General features: G+C 47.8%; 2 long non-coding RNA genes across 2 annotated transcripts; one reads left to right on the top strand and one right to left on the bottom strand.

The window, feature by feature from the left end:
- Positions 1 to 2,603: 2,603 nt before the first annotated feature.
- LOC131901063 (uncharacterized) lies at positions 2,604 to 13,015 on the bottom strand. Its single transcript, XR_009376320.1, has 3 exons — positions 12,727 to 13,015; positions 3,262 to 3,340; positions 2,604 to 2,941 (listed from the first exon to the last, which is right to left on the bottom strand). It is a non-coding gene; the product is annotated as an uncharacterized LOC131901063 (long non-coding RNA).
- LOC131901064 (uncharacterized) lies at positions 3,125 to 4,033 on the top strand. The gene is made up of 2 exons (XR_009376321.1): positions 3,125 to 3,328; positions 3,759 to 4,033. It is a non-coding gene; the product is annotated as an uncharacterized LOC131901064 (long non-coding RNA).
- Positions 13,016 to 13,323: the final 308 nt, after the last annotated feature.

The following is a 13,323-nucleotide window of genomic DNA, read 5'->3' as shown; positions in this document are numbered from 1 at the left end:
CTGATCCAAATTGTAAAATTAATTCATACAGATGTAAAGATTAAACAGTGTATTAGATGTGATAATATTTCTACATGTCCCATAATTTTTGCAGTCATGAACAAAACCAAACTGGAAAGAAACATACTATATACACTCAATGTGTTAAAGATCTTTCACATCCCAGTACTCTTCAAATGTATGAAAAAGAACATACTGGAGAGAAACCCTATGAATACAATCAATGTGGTAAAGCTTTTGAATTTCATAGCCACCTTCAAGAACATAAAAGAAAGGATACTGGAGAGAAACCCTATAAAAAAATCATGGTGATAAAGCCTTTTCATGTCAAAGTAGTCTTCAAATGCATAAAAAAAACATATTGGAGAGAAACCCTGTGAATGTAATCCGTGTAGTAAAGCCTATACACAATTCAGTAGTCTTCAAAAGCATACAAGAACCCATTCTGGAGAGAAACCCTATGAATGTAATTTGTGTGGTAAAGCCTTCACACAATTCAGTTATCTTCAAAGGCATACAAGAACCCATTCTGGAGAGAAACCCTGTCAATGCAATTTATGTGGTAAAGCCTTAGCACAATTCAGTTATCTTCAAAGGCATACAAGAACACATACTGGAGAGAAACCCTATGAATGTAATCAGTGTGGTAAAGCCTTTACAAGTCATAACCATCTTAATAGTCATAAAAGAACACATACTGGAGAGGAACCATATGTTTGCAATCAGTGTGGTAAGGCCTTTGCCCTTCACAGTCATCTTCAAAGGTATAAAAGGACACCTCCTGGAGATAAACCATATGAGTGTAATCAATGTGGTAAAACCTTTGCATGTACAAAGTTTTTCAAACACATAAAAGAAAACATACTGGAGAGAACTACTATGAATGTGATCAGTGTGGTAAAGCCTTTGTACAGCAAAGTCATCTTAAAGAACATAAAAGAAAGCATACTGGAGAGAAACCCTATGAATGTAATCAATGTGGTAAAGTCTTTTCATGGCACAGTACTTTTCAAATGCATAAAAGAACACATCATGGACAGAAGCCCTATGAATATAAAGAATGTGGTAAAGCCTTTACATATCACAGTCATCTTCAAATGCATAAAAGAACCCATACTGGAGAGAAACCCAATGAATGTAATCAGTGTGGTAAAACCTTTGCACATCACAGATATCTTCAAAGGCATAAAAGAACACACACTAGAGGCAAGCCAGAGAGAAGTCCAGGCAGCCAGAGAGGAGAGGGGATGGCAGGAGGAGATAAATGGATGACAGACATTTGGCCAAGGTGGCTAGCAACCAGGCCTGAGACCCTGAGCACCTCCCAGAGATGCAGGGCAGAGCTTGTGTGGTCTCCGGAAGTGAGCTGTGGATACTGCTAGGGAGGCTCAGACAAAAGCTAGGGGGTCCCGTGGTGGCCTTGTGCACCACCATAAGGGCAGGCGGGCTGGCACGGAGGCAGGAAAAGTTCCACACAACCACCCCCATGCAGCCCAGGCTGCACAATGCCCTGCGGAGAGGTCCTCTCCTGCTCCCAGACATGGCGGCCACAGGACCCGGGAGGCTGTGCTTCCGTGAACCCCAAGCCAGCCACGTGTCACCCGCCCGGAGCCGGTCATCTGGACCCTGCTTCCTCCTCCAGCATTCCTGGGTCACGGAGCGGGCCAGAGAACCGCTTTGGTCCTGGAGGACCAAGGCGGGAGCCCTTCCCTAGGCGGCACGCCTCCATTTCCAGGGTAGCACAGGGACCTGCTGGCAGAAGTGGCAAACTGAATCCGCGGGATGTCAATAGGGCACCGAGAATGCCAAGGACCAAGGGCCAAGGGTGCTCTCTCTCCGCCCTTCACAAAGCAAAAAAAAAAAAAAAAGCCAAAGCTCCAAGATGGAGGACAACCATCTAGGCTAGGACTGGACAGACATGCCACTCTAGGGCTGCTGCTAGGGATTCAGTGGTGTGCAGAAGGTGAGGGTGTGGTGTGTAGATGGGGGTAACAGACTTTAACTGGTTCCTCCATTGTAACCTCCATGCACTGCACTTCCCTGACACACTCGGCTTTGTGCCAGCCCCTGAAGGCCCTGCCTGAGGGTATGGTGGGGTGCAGGGAGAGAGGGCAGGTGGTGGAGGGTGTCATGGAGGGGGACAAGTGGGGAGTGTGTGGATGTGGGGGCAGGCTCACTTGAGAGTCTGAGCCACACCCTAAGGAAGTCCTCCACAAACCACATCTGGACTATAGGGGAGGAGCCAAAGAAACATAATAATGGGGTTGGGGTTCAGGGGCAGAGCATCGCCCCCTAGCTGCCAAACCAGGGTATTCTAACAGCTGCATCCCTGCCCTAGCCCAGCCTTCACCCCAGACACACACACAGACACACACAGACACACACACAGACACACACACAAACACACACACACACACACACACACACACACACACACACAGCAGCTTTCAGAGATCCAGTGGCTGTCTACATGACTCCACCCACCAAGGTGACCAGTACAGCTTCCAGCATGGCCTTGGGTCTGCTGACCCAAGCTTCCAGGTCAAGGTGGCCCGGCAAGAGGGGCCTCCAAGACTGTACCCGGTTCTTCTAAGGCAGTGGGATGGAAGGTGTTACACCAAGGGAGACGACCACCCAACTCAATGGGTCCCTAGACCCAGCTCGGGCTTCCCACCTTGCAGAAGGCCACTCCAGGATGGACACAAGGCAAAAGGGCAGGCAGCTGTGTATGCTTGTGAGGGATGCAGAGTCAGCGGCCTTAGTCCTGTGTCCCGAATCCAATGGTCTAATACTAAGATGGGAGAAGAAGGACTTCCTTCCAAAACCTTGGCCTTGGTAGTGATGAGCGTTCAGATGGATGCTGCCCCACCTCATGCGAAGCAGGGACCATAAGGCCTGGGACATCCACAACCTTGCCTCAACAGGCAGGGCGTCCAGGTCCCTGAGGTGAAGACAAGAACACATCAAAAGAAGAAACATTGCACCCACCTTCCCTCTTGCCCTACCAAACCCTGGGCCCAGGCCCCCACCTTAACCGTCTCCTAGGCAGCACCAGGCAACCATTCTGACCTACGTCCACCTCTGTCACAATCTCTCTCCTCTGCACAGCCCTCCACCTCCCACCCCTAACCTCCCACCTCCCGACCCTACCTTACACCAAATACCAGGCACCACTCAGGAAACTTCTCTTTCCGTTCTCTAACTTCCCCAAGACCCTGTCAGGCATGGAACTCTCTGTATCCTCTGTGGACACCCACCTACCTGTGGCAGGGCCTAGGAACACACAGGACTCGGCTCTCTCAAGAGATTCCAAGTGGACCGAGGACAGGTAACATAGAATCTGAGGGACAAGAAGCAATTCTCACTCTTAACACCAGGATGCCTGCAGCACACACCCACCCTGTGTGTCCTTATGGATTTCCCTAAACATTCCAGGTGTCCTCACACAAATTTCTCTCCACGGGCCCAGACCCATGGAACAGAAAAAAGTGTCCACAGACAGAGTGGGTCTGCCCACCAGCCTGCATGAAAAAAAAAAAAAACACCAACAAACTGGAGAACACCCAACACCCCACAGGCAGATTCTCATTTGCTCTCGCCTTACTTTTTCTCTCTCTCATTTATCTATCCTCCTCTACCTCCACCTCCACCTCTATCTCTGTCTTTCTCTGTCCCTCGCTCCTATGTACAGTCCCATCCCTGGTATCCAGGGTAGCTAGGCCATGTTCAGTAGGGAAATGCTTTTCCCTCCTCAACAGGAAGCCTTCCTTCAATGAGCACTGAAAGTCTCCAGAGGCTCTCCTCCACACTGCTGACATCTTCCATGATGAAGCCTAGAAGAAAATCACTCTCCCTGCCACCTGGAGACAAGCCTGTCTATGCTCTTCCAAATCTCCCTCTCTACAAAGCTTCCTGGAGACTTTTGCTGTGGCTAAAAAGGGAGCTTCCTGGTGATGGGGGTGGGTGTGGAGGACCTGACTTCATGGACCTGCCTGTCAGGCCACTTTAAAGGACGGTACTGCCACCTTCCCAATGGTTCCTACACAATGCTCTTACCAACCACGCTCTGGCATGCCCCTGAGTCCTAATCCACACACACTGTTGGGGACCGATTCCGGACAGCGGTGTCCTTACTTTATCAAGCCTTACAAAGGCAGGAAGTTTCTGGCCTAACCGCGGGCTGTACTACTTCCTGGAATACCTGCTAATCAGCCAGCTGCAGGGGCCTGGGACCAAAGCGACCTCACCCTCCCTTAGGAATTTTCCATCCTTCTGTCCGTGCTTCCCCTGTTCTCCCTCCCTGCCTGAAGCCCTGTTTATAAGCCTCAACACCCAGTCAATAAAGGAGACCTCGACGCAACTCAGAATGTCTCTGTCTTCCTTTATGCGCCTGGTCTCCTTTCTCTCTCGCCCCCCATTGATCTTTCAGGAGGTGCCTCCTCGGGTCTCATCAAATAACCTGGCCCGTGGGACCGGGCAAGTGGCGCCCAAACGTGGGGCTCGAGGCATGGTGACCTGGGGGACGACGGAAAACAGAATGGGCCCCGGAGAGGATCAGGGTAGAGACGCCCGGACCGCGGGAGAGTCTTGAGGTAAGTATGTCGTCCCATCGATCATGGGCAAAAATTTATCTAAAGAGGCTGTTTTTCTAAAGGAGATGAAAAGGTAATCTTAGGGAGAGAGGAATAAGAGTTAAGAAAAAGGATTTGATAAATTTTTTCCAATATGCAGAGGAGAAATGTCCCTGTTTAGTAATTAATGGACCAGGAATTCACCCTTTGACTTGGAACAAGGTTGGAAAAGATATTAACAAACTACTCAGAGACAGGGAAAATGTCCCCAACGCCTTTTTTAGTTTTTATGGTGTGATTAGAGATGTTCTAAAGGAAGCAGAGGGAGATGGGCATGTTTCACATTTACTAGCCCTTGCAGAGGATTTTCTCTCAAACTCCCCCTGCCTGACACCCAAGGGTCCAGAGGGTTATTGACATCTACCAGTAAGAGCGCTCTCTGTCCTGTCTGTGTCTCTGTCATGTTACTTTTGTTTTGTACTGGTCGATCGATTTGTACTTTGCAGGCTCTCACTTGGGCAGACGTGTCCGGACAGTGAACCTGGCGGCGAAGGGAGATGTCCCAGAGCCCTAAGGCCACCTCAGAGGTGACCATTTGGTTTAGGAGCATCTTTGGGTATCTTCTTCCATGGTGGGAGGAAGTGCCACTTTGTATTTTGTCCCGGGAATTTGTCAGAGCCATTTTGTGCGTTTTTTTGTATGTTTTGTTGTGATCATTGTTACTTTACTCTCTCCTTCTCTTCAAAGAAAAAAAATTTTTTTAACTAAGCGAAAAAAGGGGAACTGCTGCAGGCCGTAGGAATATATCATAAAAACTCAGCTGGTTATGGCAAAGTCACTACCTGGAGGAATCAGGGAATTCCTCCAGAGGAAGCCAAATCCCAAGGAGTTTTTGGTGTTACTTGGCTTGTTATATATCAGCTGTATTCTGTTATAAAAATCATGTGTGCCTTCATAGTTTTCCCAATTGATTTTTCCCTAAGAAGGGCTAACAATGTGCACTGATCACTCTCTATACATACACATTCCAGGCATTTGGAGAAAAGCCCCAGGAAAGGCTTTCTCTGGAATCAGATATCTCTCCTAGCCATTTTCAAGGACTAAAGGAGACACCATCCAGGTGGTCACCCAACTTCCGAGGACTAACAGTGATAACCACGCACATACAAGTCTCCTGACTTAAGGTAAATTCCACAAGGAGACACCGCCTAGGAGAGGTGGATGTTAAGTAATAGCTTTACACACTTTAGCTCGGACCCTCCCTTTTATATACCAGGACTTCCAGGGCACAGAAAGGAAAAGAAAAAAGAGAATGGAAGAACTAGATGGGTAAGAACTTGAGAGGAACAAACTGAGATGGGAAAGAACTAGATCGAAGGGCTAAAAGAGAGGACTAGAGGAATGAGATGGAAGATGAGGAAGAGCCAGATGGGGAAGAACAAGATGAGAAAGAGCCAGATGAGAGAGAAGGAGATGGGAGAGGAGCTGATAGGGGAAAGAACTAGATAGATGAGAACCTAGAAGGGTCAGAACTATATGAAGGAATTAAGATAGAACCTAGAGGTAGATAAATATAGAGAAATCAGTCAAGAAAGGAGCTAGACATGAGAGCAGAATAGAAGCTATGTAGAGAGAGAACTGTCACAGAATAATAAAGTGTATGAACAAAACAAAACAAAACAAAAAAAAGGTGCATGTCTGACTGACAGGGATGTGGAAGCCCCTGATGTCTGTTTGATCAAGGACAGAGATCCTCGAGTCTGGATTGTTTTTGATGTGATTGAGCCTGGAGGGTTACCCCCCCCCAGAGCACGCCAGGCTGTCATTGTTCTTGGAGCTTTGTTGGTTGTCTTGTTGGGGCAAAGTTTTTTCGTGTGCCCTTGGTCTTGTGTGTAATGTATTAATTGTTCTCATTGTTGACTTGATTGTGACGGACGCTATGGGACAGTTCCCTTCTTCTCTACTAGACCTTAGCCTAGCCCACTGAAAGGATGTGTGAGCCACAATAGAGGGAACTGAGTTCCCCACCCCCACTCCCCGATTGAACTGAGATAAACAGGTAGCTTCTGCCAGATGGGGCTTGCATACTGCAAGAGGGGCTTGCTGGCTGTGAAGGAGGCCGTCATCTCAGTGCTGATGTTCCGGTTCTTGGATTGTCTGTATAAATGCTATTTGTTTCTGTCTGCTAACCTCCCTTATTTTCCTAGAGGAAGAGGAGGAGAGAGAGGCATAACAAAGGCCACCTCCATCCCTCCCTAGCTCTCTTTCTATCAGGACTGCAGGGGGTGTGTGCTCTCAGTACAGGCGGGCAAAGACGGGAGCTCTGGACAGGGCAATGGGGACTGCCTGCAATTGACAAAAACTGTGTGAACACTAAAGAGAGAATCTGACCCTCCCTTCCTTTACTGTGATAACTTCAAGGTCTCTTCTGCCGGCCAGCAGCTTCTCTTGTTAACCCTTCTCTGTCCTAATATTGCTTAAAAAGAAATGTTAAATTACCAATTCAAGATACTGGGAAAATTATGCTTTTGTTTCCACAGGAAAAATAAAAATTTACATGGTGTGAAACCTCAATAACCCCCCTTCCTCTATCCCCTACAGACAAAGAAGAGCCTAAACCAGGATTCCTAAGTGTAGATAAGAAGTTAGACCCCTTTTTCCCAGATGGCTTTATCAGCTACAGAAACTTAGAAAAACACAGAGTCAGGATATATGACCATCTGGCAGAGGCTAAGTGGTCATAAAACATCCCAAACTTCTCGAACCCCGGAGACAGCTCGTAAAACTCCTAGACACGGTTGTTTAACAAACAAGAAATACAGATAATATAAAAAATTACTGATGTGAACCAGAAAGAAGGAAAGCAGGCTGTGAGAGATGAATTATGTGGTCTGTGCCTTTAAGAACTAGCCTCACAAAGAAAGGGGCGCACCTTCCAATCTCCCTGCTGTGCCTGAGAGATTTGGAACGAGCCCCCTGCCGTGGCTTGTAAACTTTGACTTCATCTGAATAAACCTTGCTTTTTGCATTCTGTAACAATGGGTTTTGGTCATTTGAGTTCAGTGGGTTACAAATACTTGCCATCATTTAAGAGAATTGGTTTCAAATTATTGTTGGTTAAGATAAAATATAATGTTTTTATAAAAAATGACTTGAGATATATATATAAAAAAAGAATGAAACATGTTTCAGATTTCTTTGTCTTACTATTCTGCTGTTACATTGAGACTCCAAAGGGTCATAGTTGTAAAAATGTCTGTCTACTCTACAGGTATGAATGAAAAATGTGGCCATATGTATGTTTGGTTTTGAATGTCTGAGTTTGTATGTCCTTTGTGTTAAGAAATACAAGTTAATACTAGTCATCTGGCTATTCAGATACTAGTTTAAAGCATAAACTGTTCTATTTAAATAAAAAAAATCTGAGAGGTATATTTGACTAATATATCTATAGGAGAACAAATTGGCCTGGTTATTGTTACCAAACTTAGAGATATTTTCAAGATTAGGCCTAGATTTGTTTGGCTCAGATACATTTAATAGATAATGGTCCTCAAACCTGTCAAGGATCTGATAAATATGGCATTTACATTATTTGATAAAAAGCTTACTATAGCAAACAGAGACTCCGAGCTCCCCAGCTCCTAGCAATGACTCCCAAGGTCTCCAAAGAAGATATGAAACAACAACAAGAAGATGCCACCTGAATTGTGGACAATGCTGTCCTGACACCTGTCCTGCCAACACTATGAAGACTATAGGAGCCTGGGATGATGACAGTCTGGGTAATGGATAGTCTATGTTATTTTTTAAATAGATTTAAAAGTCTGCACTCAGGTAAATTTTATCTTTCTCAGATCTTTGATGACATTGATTACTGGACTAGCTATAGCTTTCTCAGCTTAGTAATTGATTGATCAATGGATTAATTAATTAAAGCTAATAAATCTCTTTAAAAAAAATAAACAGGTTCTAAATATAGACTTACAGATGTTTTTCATTGGGCCAAGGAAATTTCAGTCCAATCTATATTTGGTTCTCTAGATAAAAAAGACACTATGGATTTCAGGGCAAATTGATAATACTATAATTACTAAGACTATGGGTCTAAAAGTTCCAAATAAGTTCATAAGTTTTAACTCCTGTTCCTAGTTTATATCTATCTCAACAGGTTTCCACTTGGCTGACAGATACATCCAAGCATCATTTGCTGGTGACAACCTACTGCAAATGACTATGAGCCCTGAACTTGCTGAAAGCTGATATGGACCAATTCAGCCGATATGCATACCATCTCTTCAGCTGGTCAATAAAACATTCCCTCTTGTCTTTGACTAACATTCTGGCTTTCCAGGGCCTTGACAACAATGTCCCAATGTCAGCAGGAAGTAATTACAGAAGAGAGAAAACATCACCCCTGTTTCCCCCCCACCCCAGAATGTTAGATTGAAAGGGAATTTCTTGTCATAGGGAACCTGAGATAAAGTTCCAAGTTCCTTGAGGATAAGGAACTCTGTCAGCCATCATAAGGCTTTTGGCCCTGTGCTTCTGCTAATTACTGTTGGCTCTTATATCACTGATGTCTTAACTAAATCATGTCTGGGTACCACTAAACTGAGGATGCTAGAATTCCAATATCCACCTCTGAACCCATGACACATTTGCAGATGGCAAAAACTAAACAAGGGGAAGCTCACTTTGCTATTGATAATGGGAAAACTCTTATGTTCTGGTCCAATTAGTCTCTGATATGGAATTCTTTGAGCAGAGAGGCAGATACACTCGAGAACCTGTGTCTATGACTAGTGCCCTCTTGTTAGGTATTGGGGGGCATCACTGCAGGAATTGGTACAGGAACTACTGCTCTCGTGCAGAGCAACCACCTTATGCAGTTACAAATGGCTATGACTACTGACCTAGAGGTCATAGAAAGATCCATTTCTGCTCTGGAGAAATCTTTAACCTCGCTCTCTGAGGTTGTGTTACAAAACATAAGAGGTCTGGATTTACTATTTTTAAAGGAGGGGGGATTATGTGCAGCCTTGAAGGAAGAATGCTGCTTTTATGCCGACCATACTGGTATTGTCAGGGAATCGATGGAAAAATTAAGGGAAAGGCTGGTTCAAAGAAAAAGAGAGTTTAAAAATCAGCACGGGTGGTTTGACATTTGGTCCCTGGGCCTTTCAGCGGTTGACTCAGTTTATCAAAAATCAGATTGATTCGGCCTTACCAGGACACGTCTGGATTCATTATCACAGAGTAGATTCCGAGGAGGCCGGCCAGGAGCCCCATCAAGGACTCAGATTCAGTGTCCTAAGGCCCTAACGTCCCCACGGTCCTGGTAGAGGGTACTCAATGACGGGAATAGTACAGGGCCCACGCCGGAGACAACAGCGTACAGAGGTCGCCTGAGACCGGCTCAACACGGCACGATGTCCACGACGTGGAAAGCCCCCTGTGTAGCCTAAGACAGGGACTCTCTCGGACCACCCCATCACATGGACTTGGTCCACTTTTGAGAAAAGAGGGGGAACTGTTGGGGACCGATTCCGGACAGCGGTGTCCTTACTTTATCAAGCCTTACAAAGGCAGGAAGTTCCTGGCCTAATCGCGGGCTGTACAAATTAATGGAATAACTGCTAATCAGCCAGCTGCAGAGGCCTGGGACCAAAGCGACCTCACCCTCCTTCACCTTAGGAATTTTCCATCATTCTCTCCGTGCTTCCCCTTTTCCCCCTCCCTGCCTGAAGCCCTGTTTATAAGCCTCAACACCCAGTCAATAAAGGAGACCTCAATGCAACTCAGAATGTCTCTGTCTTCCTTTATGCGCCTGGTCTCCTTTCTCTCTCGCCCCCCATTGATCTTTCAGGAGGTGCCTCCTCGGGTCTCATCAAATAACCTGGCCCGCGGGACTGGGCAACACACAAAGCACCACTCCAAACCTTGTACTCACCTGAGCTGGATCTGAAGGATGGAGCCCTAAAAGGCTTCCCTAAGTGCAAACCTGTCCTTCCTCTACATCCCAGAGCTGACGACCATAACTCGTACATACTGTGCCTCTCAGTCACTGCTATGACTTCTCACAGTACTGGGCCACAATAATCCCAGCTATACACACACACACACACACACACACACACACACACACACACACACACATACACAAAAGCGCTCCTGCATGCTTAGCAGTTGTAGGACTCCAGATAGTGCCCTCTGTTAATTTCAGAGCCTTCTCTAAGTATTCTTCCTGCTGAGATGATGTCTGGACATGAGAATGCAGGACAAGGGGCTTTTGGACCTTTGATGGTGGGAGTTCTTCTTGGGTTTAATGCAAATGAAGCTAGGCAGGAGAAGACAGGACTATGTGTGTCCTGAATGACACAAAGGAGGCTTGTCAGGGGAAGCACGGGCTGTGAAACCTGGCCACTATGGTACCTAAGTGCTGCCTGGCCTCTTTGTGAGCACCCCGAGTCCAAACCCTGTTCTGGATGCTTCTACTGGAATTCACCTTGAGCCACCACACTGCCATACTGGGTACGAACAATCAGGTTGGATAGGATGATGATTGGGGAGTTGAGGGTTCCAGATCCCTTACAGGGATCTGGGGATGTGGCTCTGGAGCTGGAACCTTTTCTAACAGGTCCAAGTGCCTAAATTCAACCTGTAGCACAACTCAAGAGAAAATCCAGTTGTAAAAGAAACAAAAGGCACACCAGAGAGAAGTCCAGGCAGCCAGAGAGGAGAGGGGATGGCAGGAGGAGATAAATGGATGACAGACATTTGGCCAAGGTGGCTAGGAACCAGGCCTGAGACCCTGAGCACCTCCCAGAGATGCAGGGCAGAGTTTGTGTGGTCTCTGGAAGTGAGCTGTTGATACTGCTAGGGAGGCTCAGACAAAAGCTAGAGGGTCCCAGGGTGGCCTTGTGCACCACCTTAAGGGCAGGCAGGCTGGCACAGAGGCAGGAAAAGTTCCACACAACCACCCCCATGCAGCCCAGGCTGCACAATCCCCTGCGGAGAGGTCTTCTCCTGCTCCCAGACATGGCGGCCACAGGACCCAGGAGGCTGTGCTTCCATGAACCCCAAGCCAGCCACGTGTCGCCCGCCCGGAGCCGGTCATCTGGACCCTGCTTCTTCCTCCAGCTCTCCTGGGTCATGGAGCGGGCCAGAGAACCGCTTTGGTCCTGGGGGACCCAGGCGGGAGCCATTCCCTAGGCGGCACGCCTCCATTTCCAGGGTAGCACAGGAACCTGCTGGCGGAATTGGAAAACTGAATCCACGGGATGGCAGCAGGGCACCAAGAATGCCAAGGGCCAAGGGCGAAAGGTGCTCTCTCTCCGCCCTTCACAAAGCAAAAAAAAAAAAAAAAGAAAAAAAAAGCCAAAGCTCCAAGATGAAGGACAACCATCTAGGCTAGGACTGGACAGACATGCCACTCTAGGGCTGCTGCTAGGGATTCAGTGGTGTGCAGAAGGTGAGGGTGTGGTGTGTAGATGGGGGTAACAGACTTTAACTGGTTCCTCCATTGTAACCTCTATGCACTGCACTTCCCTGACACACTCGGCTTTGTGCCAGCCCCTGGAGGCCCTGCCTGAGGGTATGGTGGGGTGCAGGGAGAGAGGGCAGGTGGTAGAGGGTGTCATGGAGGGGGACAAGTGGGGAGTGTGTGGATGTGGGGGCAGGCTCACTTGAGAGTCTGAGCCCCACCCTAAGGAAGTCCTCCACAAACCACATCTGGACTATAGGGGAGGAGCCAAAGAAACATAATAATGGGGTTGGGGTTTAGGGGCAGAGCATCGCCCCCTAGCTGCCAAACCAGGGTATTCTAACAGCTGCATCCCTGCCCTAGCCCAGCCTTCACCCCAGACACACAGACACACACACACACACACACACACACACACACACACACACACACACTGCAGCTTTCAGAGATCCAGTGGCTGTCTACATGACTCCACCCACTAGGGTGACCAGTACAGCTTCCAGCATGGCTTTGGGTCTGCTGACCCAAGCTTCCAGGTCAAGGTGGCCCGGCAAGAGGGGCCTCCAAGGCTGTACCTGGTTCTTCTAAGGCAGTGGGATGGAAGGTGTTACACCAAGGGAGACGACCACTCAACTCGATGGGACCCTAGATCCAGCTCGGGCTTCCCACCTTGCAGAAGGCTGCTCCAGGATGGACACAAGGCAAAAGGGCAGGCAGCTGTGTATGCTTGTGAGGGATGCAGAGTCAGCGGCCATAGTCCCGTGTCCCAAATCCGATGGTCTAATACTAAGATGAGAGAAGAAGGACTTCCTTCCAAAACCTTGGCCTTGGTAGTGATGAGCGTTCAGATGGATGCTGCCCCACATCATGCGAACCAGGGACCATAAGGCCCGGGACATCCACAACCTTGCCTCAAAAGGCAGGGCGTCCAGGTCCCTGAGGTGAAGACAAGAACACATCAAAAGAAGAAACATTGCACCCACCTGCCCTCTTGCCCTACCAAACCCTGGGCCCAGGCCCCCACCTTAACCGTCTCCTAGGCAGCACCAGGCAACCATTCTGACCTACGTCCACCTCTGTCACAATCTCTCTCCTCTGCACAGCCCTCCACCTCCCACCCCTAACCTCCCACCTCCCGACCCTACCCTACACCAAATACCAGGCACCACTCAGGAAACTTCTCTTTCCGTTCTCTAACTTCCCCCAAGACACTGTCAGGCATGGAACTCTCTGTATCCTCTGTGGACACCCACCTACCTGTGGCAG

The sequence above is a fragment of the Peromyscus eremicus genome, unplaced genomic scaffold (genome assembly GCF_949786415.1).
Source record: "Peromyscus eremicus unplaced genomic scaffold, PerEre_H2_v1 PerEre#2#chrX_unloc_2, whole genome shotgun sequence".
Classification (NCBI taxonomy): Eukaryota; Metazoa; Chordata; class Mammalia; order Rodentia; family Cricetidae; genus Peromyscus; species Peromyscus eremicus.
Note: the sequence above shows the minus strand (reverse complement) of the source record. Positions and strands in the feature narration are given on the sequence as shown.